The sequence below is a fragment of the Choloepus didactylus genome, chromosome 16 (genome assembly GCF_015220235.1).
Source record: "Choloepus didactylus isolate mChoDid1 chromosome 16, mChoDid1.pri, whole genome shotgun sequence".
Classification (NCBI taxonomy): Eukaryota; Metazoa; Chordata; class Mammalia; order Pilosa; family Megalonychidae; genus Choloepus; species Choloepus didactylus.
In genome coordinates this window covers 76,599,447-76,612,646 of record NC_051322.1, presented here as the reverse complement: position 1 = coordinate 76,612,646, position 13,200 = coordinate 76,599,447, and positions in this window count along the sequence as shown.

Genomic DNA, 13,200 nt, shown 5'->3' with positions numbered 1-13,200 from the left:
ACTAAGACAGCCATGAAACAATCCTCATGTCAGCTATAAATAGTGCACAGTGAAGAAATCTCAAAGTTGTCCAAATTTCCCTGACTTAAACTGGGTTCATTGACTGCACATTGGCATGCCTCATGGTAGGCTCTGCTAAGTGAGCTCCCAGGATTCTAAGCTGGTTTCTTAGATACAGTGGTAATTTCTATGCCTTTGGGGAAAAAAAGGCAGGACTAAGCTTGGCCAGTGGCACTTCATTTAAGTTCCCCCTACCCTACACCCAATTAGGAATTTTTTTTTTAGTTACACTCTCTACTTTACATTTATTGCATCCCTCCCCCTAAGCCTCCCCATTTTTCACACCTTGCAAGGTTTACATTTGCTTGTTCTCCCTCAGAAAATAACTCTTGTACATTTTATCACAGTTACTGAACACTCTAGATTTCACCAAATTACACAGCCCCATTCTTTGTCTTTCCTCCTTTCTTCTGGTGTCTCACATGCTCTCAACCTTCCTCTCTCAACTGTGTTCATAGTTATCTTTGTTCAGTGTGCTTCCGTTGCTGTGCTACCTTCTCCCAAAATTGTGTTCCAAATCACACACTCCTGTCTTCTCCTATCACTCTTTAGTGCTCTCTTTTGTATTTCCTGTAGGACAGGTGTCTTTTTCACAAAGTCTCTCATTGTCTGTTTGTCAGAAAAAGTTTTGAGCTCTCCCTCATAGTTGAAGGACAGCTTTGCTGGATATAGGATCCTTCAGTATTTGTCTTTCAGTATCTTAAATATATCACACCACTTCCTTCTTGCCTCCATGGTTTCTGCTGTGAGATACAGACATACTCTTATAAGCTTCCTTTGTATGTGATGGATTGCTTTCTCTTGCTGCTTTCAGGATTCTCTCTTCATCTTTGACATTTGATAATTTGATTAAGTAACTTGGCATAGGCCTATTCAGACCTATTCTATTTGGAGTATGTTGTGCTTCTTGTATGTTTAATTTTATGTCTTTCATAAGAGATGGGAATTTTTCATTGATTATTTCCTCTATTATTGGCTCTGCCCCTTTTCCCTTCTCTTCTCCTTCTGGGACAATGATACATGCATTCTTGTCCTTTGTTTTATCCTTAAATTCCCAGAGATGTTGCTCATATTTTTTTCATTCTTTTCTCCATCTGCTCCTTTGTGTGTAGGCTTTCATGTGTTTTGTTCTCCACTTCTTGTGCATTTTCTTCTGCCTCTTGAGGTCTGCTGTCATATGTTTACATTGTGTCTTTCATCTTTTGTGTTGTGCCTTTCATTTCTATAGATTCTACTAGTTGTTTTTTGAACTTTCAATTTCTGCCTTATGTATGCCCAGTGTTTTCTTCACAGCCTCTATCTCTTTTGTGAAATATCCTCTAAACATTTTGAATTGATATAGCATTAGTTGTTTAAATTCCTGTATCTCAGTTGAAGTGTGCTTTTGTTCCTTTTACTGAGCCATACCTTTGTTTTTCTTAGTGTTTCCTGTAGTTTTCTGTTATCTAGGCATCTGACTTCTTGGGCCACCCGAATCAGGTTTTCCCAGACAAGAACAGGCTCAGGTCACAGTAGGAGGTACTATTCAGTATCTGGCTTCCCTGATGGTTTTTCTTAGAGGATTGATAGACCTGTGCTTTTCTGCCTGACAGACGTACCTGTTGGCTTGTCGCTGCCTGTGTAAGCAGGTGTGACCTGTGTCTTTTCTCCCCCAGGGATTTGAGGTCTGGTTCCAGAAAGGCAGGCAGTAGAGCTGGGTCCCTCCCTTTCCTCTTGGGAAGCTATGACCCCACAAGAGACGTCATCTGCATATCAATAAGTTCTTTGTTTCTCTGACTCTGCTGATCAAAGTGTTTGATTTAAAATGGCTGAGGCTGTTTTTACTTCAAAGTCCTGTGGGCTGAAAATGGCTGAGGTTTTCTCCAGAGAGAGAGAAAGGGACAGAAAAGCTCTCAGGTTGACCCATCAGCCATAGATAGCACCCAATCATCTGGGCTCCCCATACTGAGACAGATATATCCCCTGAATCTCCCAAGGTCAGTTGTCTCTAAAAGCCTCAGTCTGCTTGCTGAGGATTCACTGTCAGTGTTGAGCTGTTAACCCTAAAACCCCACTAGGAACTGTGCTGAGAAAGTGCTGCTTTCTAGCACTGTGAGGCTTCCATGAGGGAGGGGCTCTCAGCTCTAGGCTCTCCATTCACAGCATGGGTTCATAGATTTACTAACAGATTTTATGCTGTGATCTCAGACATTCCTCCCAATTCAGGTTTGTGGATGTTGTGTGGACAGTGATGTATGTCTCCCTACAGATATCCCAGGTTATTTACTAGGTTTTTGGTCATTTATGAATTCTTCCAGGGATAACTAACAGTCTTCCACTCCTCTCTATGCTGCAATCTTAGCTCCTCCAACCAATTAGAATTTGTCCTTTGGCTTTCATGTAGAGATTCCTCCAGAGTGTATCAAACCCTCATCATCTATTGGGGCAGCAGGTGATCTGCAGGGCTGCAGAATCATCAGCACATAACTACAACAAACTGCACAGGCCACAACACCTACATGATCACCTGGACACTTGGAGATCACATTATATTTTCAGGCCACAGGGCATCCATTGGGATAGAACTCTGTTGTTAAACAACATGATGCCTATTGTGAGGAAGGATATGGTCAGTGTAAATTGCATATGTGCATTCCAAGCACCCGCCAGAATTCTATGCTGCATTGAACATGGGCTGACACTGTCTCCCCCACAGTTTTGAGCCCCAGTGAGATTTCCTCTTGAGGTTTCATACAATGGGATTTCCTGCTGTATATTAGGCACACCAGGGTACAGGGATTCCTATTGGGAGTAAAGGGAAAAATTCAGACACTTGGTGTTGGGTGTAGCTGCTTGTGCACTCAAGGCTCTTCAGAGAAACCCCTATTTGAAAGAGGATATGAGGGATCTGAAGTGATGTAACTGTAACAAGATGACAAGGGGGAAAAGAGGAAACCAAGACTGTGAAGCAAAAACTATTCCCCATGGAAGATACATGGACTGTATGAAGGGTAATGTTTATAATATTAGAAAACTTTAACCAAATGCCTTGAAGATAACCAATTAATGCACCTTTGTGCAATGAAGGATGCAAAGAAGCTATTTCTGGTTACTTGCTTTCCTGAAACTTTCCTTTGCTTTATTATAAAGTGGTGATTTTTGATACTTGTGTGTTGTAGCTTATAGACAATGTTGAAAATGAATTCAATACAATGAAAGAAACAGAAAACAAACTTTTCATTTAAAAAATATCACCATAAGGGCACAATAATTTTCTGCCAATACAGCCTAAAATTCATAAACACAATTTTAACAGAAAGAATCTCTGAAAAAAAAACACAATTTGGGGAATTTTCTTTAAAAGGATGGTTCAGCAGTATTCTAATATGCCCAGATGAAGGAAATAATTGAGATATATTCAGATGAAAGAGAAAAAATATACCTGTAAAAGAAATGCCACTTCTGATATGATACTGGACACTTTTTTTGTGTGTCTTTCTACATTTCTATCATTATTATTACTATTAATATTTTGCTTTGTCATTAGGACATGATTGGGTAATTGTTGAGGTGCAGACCAGGCTCCCAAATGATATATTCATACCAACCAGGTTAATTTAATGATTATGGTAATGTTCTTCTGAATACATGAGAGAATGTCTCTGTTCTTAAGTGAAATACTACAAGAATAATTAAAGAAACTGATATTTTATAAGCATAAATTTAAAATTGTTTAAGAAAACCTTAAACAATTATCACTGCCCTGAGAGATATACCTGTCCTGGGATCCAACATACCCTGGCTCTGTCAAATAAACTGATATGCATGTAAAGGTGAATGCCCAGCCTAAGTCTCTGTTTTACGTGGTACTGGACTTGGGAGAGAGTAACTACAAATGTGGCAATATTTTTTTGAAGTTTTGAAAGTATGTTTGTTAGCAAATGAAGAAGACTTCTCTGAACTCTCTATTCCCAAATTTACTGAAGCCCAAGGGTGTAGGCCCAAGTGTCACTGACTGTGACCATTCTTCCCATATCCCATGCTGAAGGTGGTGAACACATAAATATATGACAATACAGAGAACCATCAATTGTTTACTTAGGATGGAAAGTATGCTATGTGAACAAAACCATCTTTAAAAAATGGGTTGATGACAAAACCTCAAGGGCAATATACTGATTGAAATAAGCTGGACAAATAAGGACAAATATTGCAGGGTCCAACTGATAAGAATGAATTATAATGTGTAAACTCATAGACATGAAATATAAGATACCAGTATATAGGTTGAGACTTAAGAATGGGGAGTGGTTGCTCAGTATTAGCAGAATGTTCAACTAGGATGAACTTAAATGTGTGGAAATGAACAGGGATGTCAGTAGCAAGATGTGAGAATAACTAACAGTGCTGAATGGAACATGAATGAGGTGGAAACGGGAAGCTCAGAGTCATATATGTCATGCAAGTTGGAGGTCAAAAGATGGGAATTTATAAAACTTAATCCTATGGTGGGCAATGTCCATGATTAACTTTACAAATACTAGAGAACTCTTCCATGAACCAGAACAAAAGTATGACAATGCAATTAGAAATTAATAATAGCAGGGCATATAGGGAAGAAATATATACCTATTGCAAACTATATACTACAGTTTGTAGAATTTCAACATTCTTTCATAAAGAATAACAAATATACTATACCAATACTATGAGACAATTGAGAGGGGTTGGTTACAGAAATAGGAGGATTCGAGTTTCCTTCACTTTTTTTCTTTTTTTCATCTTTTACTTAATTTCTTGAATGGAGTAATGAAAAGGTTCTAAAAATTGAACAAAAATTAAGTGCGGTAATGGATGCACAGCTGTATGAGTGTATCAGGGTCAACTGATTGTACACTTTGGATCTTTGGATAATTGTAAGGTATTTGAACAATCCCAATAAATATTAAAAAAAAGAGAATGTCTCTTATTAAAGGAAATACTACAAGAATAATTAAAGAAACTGACATTTTTAAACATAAATTTAAAATTCTTAAAGAAAACCTTATTATATAAGGAATATAAAACACTGTTAAATTGGTGAAAAAAGAAATTAAATAAAGGCAGTTCACATGTGTTGGTTTCCCTCCTCAGGAAGGCACAGTGTTAGATCAGGGTGAGATTACACTGACCTGCTTTCATGGGATATGAGAAGAATGGTTACAATCAGTGCCCCTTGGGCCAAAGCCCTTGGACTTCAGCAAATGCAGGAATGGAGACATTGTGGAAGCCTTCTTCCTTTGTTAACAAACATGCTTTAAAATATTGAAAAAAGTATGTGCCACATTTGTGGTTAATCTTTCCCAAGTCCAGCACCATGTAAAAGGGGGATTTAGGGTGGGTATTCACCCTTATATATGTATCAATCTAACTGAAAGAGCCAGGGTATGTTGGCTCCCAGGACAGGGATATCTCTCAGGGCAATGATAATTCCTGGAAAAAGGAAGAAATGATATTCATTGTACACCATCATGCCTGCCCTGTGCTAGTGTCCATATCTGTCCCCAATAATGCCTTCAACACTCTCAACACAAAAAGTATCAGCCTCTCCATGTATCATGTTTTCTTTTCATCACAGGACCACTTTGACTGTCACTCAGCATTTAGGCCCAGAATGAGATATCTGGCAGGCATAAATAGACCAAGAAATCCCACCACTAAGACAGCTGTGACCCAATCCTCATGTCAGCTATAAGCAGTTGACATGGCAGACACCTCAGAAATTTCCAAATTACCCTGACTTAAAGTGGGCTCATTGCACCTGGGCCTGCCTGATGGTAGGCTCTGCTAAGTGAGCACCTGGGATGCTAAGCTGCTTGTCTTAGATCCAGTGGTAATTTCTGTGCCATTGAAGAAAAAGGGCAGAACCAAGCTTGCCCAGGAGCACTTCACTGAAGTTCCTCCTACACCACATCCAATTGGAATTGGCACTTAAGCATTCCTGTATAGCTTCCTCCAGGGAGAGTCAAATCCTCACCATCCATCAGAGCTGCAGGTGATCCTCAGGGCTGCAGAATCATCATGACAGACCTACAACACACTGCACAGGCCACAACACCTCCACTACCATCTGCACACTTGAGGATCCCATTATATTTAAAGACCACAGGGCTGACATTGGGATAGAGCCCTGTGGCTTAACAACATGATGTTTATTGTGAGGTAGGTGAGGGTCAGCACAATTTGCATATGTACATTCCAAGCACACCCCAGAATTCTATGCCTCTTTGTAACTTGGGCTGACACTGTCTCCTACAAAGTTTCAAGCCACAGTGAGATTTCTTTCTGAGGTTTCTTAACTTTGGATTTCCTTCTGTGTGTTAGGCACACAAGGATACATGGATTCCTTTTTGGAGTAATGTGAATGACTCAGAAACACTTGTTGTGTGTAGCTGCTTGTGCAACATGCTTAGCAGAGAAGCCTGTATGAAATGGCTATGAGGGATGTGAAGTCATGTAACTGTAACTAGATGACAAGAGAGGGAAAAAGGAAATCTAGGACTGTGCAGCAATAAACAATACGTCAAGGAAGATACATGGAGTGTATAAAGATTGCTGTTTATAATTTCAGAAACTTTTAATCAAATGCCTTAAAGAAAACCCATTAGTGCAAACTTGTGCAGTGTGGGAATCAAAGAAGTTATTTCAGTAACTTTCTTTCCTGAAACTTTGCTTTACTTTATTATAAAGTGGTGAATTCTGATAATTGTGTCTTTTAGCTTATAGATAATGTTTAAAATGAATTCAACACAAGGAAAGAAATAAAAATAACACTTCTCATTTAAAAAAAATTACCATGAGGGCACACTTATTTTCTACCAATACAGCCTAAAATTCATAAACTCAATTTCATCATGAAGAGCCTCTGAAAAGAAACACAATTTGAGGAATATTCTTTAAAAGGATGGTTCAGCAGTTTTCTAATATATCCAGATGAAGAAAATAATTGAGATATATTCACATGAAAGAGAATAACTATACATGTGAAAGGAATGCCAAGTTTGATATGAGACTGGATATCATTTTTCTTGGTTCCTTTTTACATTTCTCTCATTATTATTACTATTAACATTCTACTTGGTCAGTAGGACATGACTGGGTAATTGTTTAGGTGGGGATCAGACACCTAGATGAGATATATGTACTAAAATCAAGTTAATTTCATGATTGTGGTTATGTTCCTATGAATGCATAAGAGAATAAAGACAGTTCACATGTATTGGTTTCCCTCCTCATGAAGGCACAGGGTCAAATCAGGGTGAGATTACGCTGGCCTGCTTTAATGGGATGTGAGAATTATGGGCAAATTCAGTGCCACTTGGACCTACTCCCTTGGGCTTCAGAAAATTCAGGAAAAGAGAGTTTGGGAAAGTCTTCTTCCTTTGCTAATAAACATGCTTTCAAATCTTGAACAAAATATGTGCCACATTTGTGGTTAATCTCTCCCAAGTCCAGCACCATGTAAAAGAGTGACTTGGGGTGGGCATTCACACTTACATGTGTGTCAATCTAACTGACAGAGTCAGAGTATGTTGGCTCCCAGTACAGGAATATCCTTTAGGGAAATGATAATTCCTGAACAAAGGAACAACAAATATTCAGTGTACACAGTCATGCCTGCCCTCTGTGAATCTCCATTCCTGTCCCCCATAATGTATGCAACACACTCAACACAAAAAAGTTCCACCTCTCAACCAGTCATTTGTTCTCTTCATCACAGGACCACCTTGACTGTCACTCAGCATTTAGGCCCGCAATGAGATTTCTGGCAAACATAAAAAGAGTAAGAAATCCCATCACTAAGACAGCCATGAGCCAATCCTCATATTAGCTATAAACAGTGGACAGGGTAGACATTTCAAAGTTGTCCAAATTTCCCTGACTTAAAGTGGGTTCATTGAATGCATGTGGGTACACCTCATGGTAGGCTCTACTAAGTTAGCATCTGGGATGCTAAGCTGCTTGTCTTAGATCCAGTGATAATTACTATGACATTGGAAAAAAAAAAAGGGAGGCCCAAGCTTGGGCAGTGTCACTTCATTAAAGTTCACCCTACCACACACCCAATTGGAATTTGCCCTTGGGCATTCCTGTATAGCTTCCTCCAGGGATAGCCAAACCAACACCTATCATCATGGCTGCAGGTGATCCCTTTGGCTGCAGAATAAACCTCATATACCTACAACAACTCCACAGGTCACAACACCACCAACAACAACTGCACACTTGTGGATCCATTATATTTTCAGGCCACAGGGCAGCCACAGTGATAGAGCATAGTTAATTAGCAACCTGATGCCTACCTTGAGGTAGAAGAGGGACAGTATAATTTGTGTATGTGCATCCAAAGCATGCACCAGAATTCTATGCTGCTTTGGAAACTGGGCTGACACTGTCTTATCTACAGGTTTGAACCCCAGTGAAATTGCTTCCCCAATGATTTTTAGCCTGGGATTTCCTGCTGTATATTAAGCACATTAGTGTTCAGGGATTCCTATTGGGAATAATTGGTAAGATTCAGATACTGTTGATGTGGTGTGAGGCTGCTTGTGCACACAAGACTCAGCCAAGAAGCCTCTATTGGAAAGTTGATATGAGGGACATGAAGTCATGTAACTGGAACTAGATGACAAGAGGGGAAAATGAAAAACTAGGACTGTGCAGCAAGAAGCAATATCCCAAGGAAGATACATCAACTGTATGGAGAGTACTGTTTATAATATTTGAAATCTTTAATCAGATGCCTTGAAGCTAACCCATTAATTCAGACTTGTGCAATGCAGCAAGCAAAGAAATTATTTCAGTTTACTTGCTTTCCTGAAACTTTGGTTTACTTTATTATGAAGTCATGAATTTGATACATGTGTTTTGTTGTCTTATAGATAATGATTAAAGTGATTTAAATAGAATGAAAGAAACAAAAATTGCACTTCTCATTTAAAAAAATCACATGATGGCACAAGAATTTTATGCCAATACAGCCTAAAATACATAAACAAAATATCATCAGGAATAACCTCTGAGAAGAAACACAATTTGAAGAATATTCTTTAAAAGGATGGTTCAGCAGTTTTCTAAAATGTCCAGATGAAGGAAATAATAGATATATATTCAGATGAAAAAGAGTAAATATACCCGTAAAAGAAATGCCACGTTTGATATGAGACTGGACACTGTTTCTGTTTTGTGACTTTCTACATTTCTATCATTATTATTGCTATTAACATTTTGCTTGTTCAATAGCACATGATTTGGTAATTGTTGAGGTGGGGACCAGGCCCCCAAATGACATATTTGTACTACAGCCAGGTTAATTTAATGATTGTGGTAATGTTCCTCTGAATATGTAAGAGAATGTCTGTGTTCTTTAGTGAAATACTGCAAGAATAATTAAAGAAACTGATATTTTTCAATTCAATTAAAATTCTTAAAGAAAACCTTATTATATAAGGACTATGAAACAATTTTAAATCAGTGAAAACAGAAATTAAATAAAGACTGTTCATACGTGTTGCTTTCCCTTCACATGGAAGCACAGGGTCAGAATAGCATGAGAGTACACTGCCCTGCTTTCATGGGATATGAGAATGGTCACAGTCAGTGCCACTTGGGACTACTCCCTTGGGCTTCAGCAAATTTGGGAATAGAGAGGTTGGGGTAGTCTTCTTTTGCTAACAAACATGTTTTCAAATCTTGATCAAAATATGTGCCACATTAGTGGTGAATCTCTTCCAAGTACAACACCATGTTAAAGGGGGACTTGGAGTGGGAATTCACAATTACATGTGTATCAATCTAAGTGATAGAGCCATGGTATGTTGGCTTCCAGGACAGAGATATCCCTCAGGGCAATGACAATTCCTGGACCAAGGAACAAAATATATTCTTGTACACAATCATGCCTACCCTCTGGGAGTCTGCATACCTATCCACAACCATGCCTCCAACACAGTCAACACAAAAAAATATCTGCCTCTCCACATATCACGTGTTCTCTTCATCACAGGACAACTTTGACTGTCACTCAGCATTTAGGCCCAGAATGAGATTTCTGGCAAGCATAGAGTAAGAAATACCACCACTAAGACAACCAAGAGCCAATCCTCATGTCTGCTATAAAGAGTGGACAGGGCAGAGATCTCAATGTTGTCCAAATTTCCCTGACTTAAAGTGGGTTCACTGACCACACATTGGCATGCTTTAGTAAGCTCAGCTAAGTCAACATGCAGGATTCTCAGCTAATTTTCTTAGATCCAGTGGTAATTTCTGTGCCATTGGAAAAAATAAGGTAGAAGCAAGCTCAGCCAGGGACATTTCATTAAAGTTTCCCCTACCTCAAACCCAATTGGAACTTGCCCTTTGGCATTCCTTTAGAGCTTCCTCCAGGGAGTCAAGCCATCACCATACATCAGTGCTTTAGGAGATGCTCAGGGCCACAGAATTATTGTCATATACCTATGAAAAACAGACCACAACACCTCCACCATCACCTGCACACTTCGAGATCCCATTATATTTTCAAAATACAGGGCAGCCATTGAGATAGAGCCCTGTTACTTAGCAACCTGATGCCTATTGTGAGGTAGGAAATGGTCAGTGTAATTGACATACGTGCATTCAAAACTTCCATTAGAATTCTATGTCACTTTGCAACCTGTGCTTACACTGTCCCCTCCAAAGTTTCAACCCCCAGTGAAATTGCTTCCTGAGGTTTCTTAACTTGGGATTTCCTGCTGTATGTTAGGCACACTGGAGTACAAGGATTCCTATTTGGAGTAGTGTGAAAGATTCATAAACACTTGGTTTAGTGTGTAGTTGTTTGTACACTAAGGCTCAGCAGAAATGTCTCTATGAGAAAGTGGATATGAGGGATGTGAAGACATGTAACTGGAGCTAGATGACAAGAGGGGGAAAAAGAAAACCTACAAATGTGCAGCAATAAACAATAGCCCCAAGAAGATACATGGACTGTATGAAGAGTACTGTTTATAATATTAGAAATCTTAAATCAAATGCCTAGAAGAAAATCCATTAATGCAAACTTGTGCATAGCAGGAAGCAAAGAAGTTATTTCAGGTTAATTACTTTGCTAAAACTTTGATTTGCTTTGTATAAAGAGGTGATTTTTGATACTTGTGTGGTGCTGTAGCTTATAGATAATGTTTAAAATGAATTAAATACAATGAAAGAAACAAAAATTAAACTTCTCATTTTAAAAAAAATTACCATGAGGGCACAATTATTTTCTGCCAATACAGTCTAAAATTCATAAACTCAATTTCATCAAGAAGACCCTCTGAAAAGAAACCCAATTTGAGGAATATTATTTAAAGGGTTGGTTCAGCAGTTTTTTAATATGTCCAGAATGAGGAAATATTTGAGATATATTCAGATGAAAGAGAATAAATACACCCATAAAACAAATGCCATGTTTGATATGAGACTGGAAACTATTTTTGTTTTGTGGCTTTCTACATTTCTATCATTATTATTACTATTAACACATAGCTTATTTGAAAGGACATGATTTGTAATTGTTCACATGGGTCCCAAGACCCTAGATGAGATAATTTTACTACAACCAGTTTAATTTAATGATTGTGGTAATGTTCCTGTGAATATGTCAGAGAATGTCTCTGGTCTTAAGTGAAATATATCAAGAATAATTAATGAAACTGACATTTTTTAAACATAAATTTAAAATTCTTAAAGAAAGCCATATTATACAAGGAACACGAAACAATGTTAAATCCATGAAAAAAGAAATTAATAAAAGTTCACATGTGTTGGTTTCCCTCCTCATGAAGGCACAGGGACAGATAAGGGTGAGATTAAACTGACATGCTTTCATGGGATATGAGGAGAATGGCCACAGTCAAGGCCTCTTGGGCCTATTCATTTGGGCTTCAGCAAATCCTTAATGGGGAGTGTTCTAGTTTGCTAATGCTGTGGAATACAAAACACCAGAGATGGATTGGCTTTTATAAAAAGGGGGGTTTATTTGGCTACACAGTTACGGTCTTAAGGCCATAAAGTGTCCAAGGTAACACATCAGTAATCGGGTATCTTCAGTGGAGGATGGACAATGGCATCCAGAAAACCTCTGTTACCTGGGAAGGCACGTGGCTGTTTTCTTCTCCAAAGTTCTGGTTTCAAAATTACTTTCTCCCAGAATGTTTCTCCCTAGCAAGCTTGTTCATCTTCAAAACATCACTCACAGCTGCACTGAGTTCCTATTCTTTGAGCCAGCTCATTTTTATGGCTCCACTGATCAAGGCCCACCCTCCAAGCCTCCATGGAAATATCCTATCAGTTATTATCTATAGTTGGGTGGGGCACATCTCCATGCAAACAACCTAATCCAATCTTTCCAACTTAATCCCCACTATTATGTCTGCCCCACAAGATTGCATCAAAGAATATGGCTTTTTCTGGGGGACATAATACATTCAAACTGGCACAGGGAGGTTGGGGAAGTCTTCTTACTTTGCTAATAAACTTGCTTTCAGATCTGGAACAAAATATGTGCCACATTTTTGGATAATCTCTCCCAAGTACATCTCCATTTAAAAGGTGGTCTTGGGGTGGGCATTCACACTTGCATGTGTATCAATCTAACTGACAGAGCCAGGGTATGTTGGCTCCAAGGACAGGGATATCCCTCATGGCAATGATAATTCCTGGACCAACAAACAAATTATATTCAGTGTATGCAATCATGACTGTGACCTGGGATTCTCCATCCCTGTACCCAATCATGCCTTGAACAGACTCAACACAAAAAATAACAGCCTCTCCAAGTATCATGTATTTTCTCATCAAAGAACCACCTTGACTGTCACTGAGCATTTAGACCAGAAAGAGATTTCTGACAAGCACAAATAAGACAAGAAATCCCCTCACAAAGACAACCATGATCCAATACTCCAGTCAGCTATAAACAGTGGACTGGGTAGATACCTCAAAGTTGTCCAAACTTCCCTGACTTAAAGTGGGTTCATTGACTGCACATGTGCATACCTCATGATAGCCTCTGCTAAGTGAGAACCCAGGATGCTAAGCAGCTTTTCTTAGATCTAGTGGTAATTTCTGTGCCATTGGAAAAAAAAGGCTGGCCTCTGC